The sequence below is a fragment of the Blennius ocellaris genome (genome assembly GCF_963422515.1).
Source record: "Blennius ocellaris genome assembly, chromosome: 4".
Classification (NCBI taxonomy): Eukaryota; Metazoa; Chordata; class Actinopteri; order Blenniiformes; family Blenniidae; genus Blennius; species Blennius ocellaris.
The window spans coordinates 25,955,493-25,957,256 of NC_137653.1; positions in this window are offsets into that span (position 1 = coordinate 25,955,493).

Consider the following 1,764-nt stretch of genomic DNA (forward strand, 5'->3'; position numbering starts at 1 on the left):
GGATGTCCTCGAACCGTTTGTTTGGAGAAGGAGCTGCTGTGAGAGAGTTTTCAGGGTGGCTCCTCTTGGAAGATGAGGTCTGCGGAGTTGTTGACATAACGAGACGGCCAGAGCACTCGTCTAAGTCGGTTTGAAGGTCTTCTATTGTGTCCTCTTCCAGTGTTATTGATGAGCTTAATTTATCCTTTGATTTAGCTTTTGATACCCATATATTAGCCTCTGAAATGTTCAACTCCAGACACCCCGGATCTTTCTCAGCCTCCGGTGCCTTCAGCTCCTCACCCTCCTGAGCCTTCAGCTCCTCACCTTCTGAGGCCTTCATCTCCTTAACCTCAGGAGTCTTCAACTCCTCACCTTCTTGAGCCTTCAGCTCTTCACCCTCAGGAGCCTTCAGCTCTTCAGCCTCTTGAGCATTCAGCTCTTCCCCATCTTGAGCCTTCAGCTCCTCACGCTTGTGAGCCTTAAACTCCTCACCCTCGTGAGCCTTCGACTCCTCAACCTCTTGAGCCTTCAACTCCTCACCCTCTTGAGCCTTCAACTCCTCACCCTCTTGAGCCTTCAGCTCCTCACCTTCTGAGGCCTTCCTCTCCTTAACCCCAGGAGCCTTCAGCTCTTCACCCTCATGAGCCTTTAGCTTCTCACCATCTTGAGCCTTCAGCTTCTTACCTTTTTGAGTCTTCAGTTCCTCACCCTCTGGAGCCTTGAGCTCCTCACCCTCTAGAGCCTTCAGCTCTTCACCCTCATGAGCCTTTAGCTTCTCACCATCTTGAGCCTTCAGCTTCTTACCTTTTTGAGTCTTCAGTTCCTCACCCTCTGGAGCCTTCAGCTCCTCACCTTCTGAGGCCTTCCTCTCCTTAACCCCAGGAGCCTTCAGCTCTTCACCCTCATGAGCCTTTAGCTTCTCACCCTCATGAGCCTTTAGCTTCTCACCATCTTGAGCCTTCAGCTTCTTACCTTTTTGACTCTTCAGTTCCTCACCCTCTAGAGCCTTCAGCTCCTCACCTTCCGGTACATTCAGCTCCTCACCTTCTTGAGCCTTCAGCTCCTCAACCTCTTGAGCTTTCAGCACCTCAACCTCTTGAGCTTTCAGCACCTCACCTTCTTGTGCCTTCAGCAACTCACCTTCTTGAGCCTTAAGCTCCTCAAATTCTTGAGACTTCATCTCCTCACCTCCTTGAGCATTCAGCTCCTCACCCGCTTGAACCTTCAACAACTCACCTTCTTGAGCCTTCAGCTCCTCACCCTCCAGTTCCTTCAGCTCCTCAACCTCTTGAACATTTAGCTCTTCACCATCTTGAGCCTTCAGCTCCTCACCGTTCAGAGACTTTAGCTCCTCAGCCTCTTTAGCCTTCGGCTCCTCATCCTCTTGAGCCTTCAGCTCCTCACGTTCTTGAGCCTTCAACTCTTCACACTCTTGAGCCTTCAGCTCCTCACTCTCAGGAGCCTTCAGCTTCTGACACTCCGGTACCTTTAGCGCCTCTGTCTCTTGAGCCTTTGGCACCTCACCTTCTTGAGCCTTCAGCTCCTTACCCTCTTGATCTTTCAACACCTCACCCTCTTGAGCCTTCAGCTCCTCACCCTCGTGTTCCTTGAGCTCCTCACACTCTTGAGCCTTCAGCTTCTCACCATCTTGAGGCTTCAGATCCTCACCCGCTTGAGCCTTCAGCAACTCACCCTCAGGAGCCTTCAGCTCCTCACCCACCGTGGCCTTCAGCTCCTCACCCTCTTGAGCCTTCAGCTCCTCACCCTCGTGTGCCTTGAGCT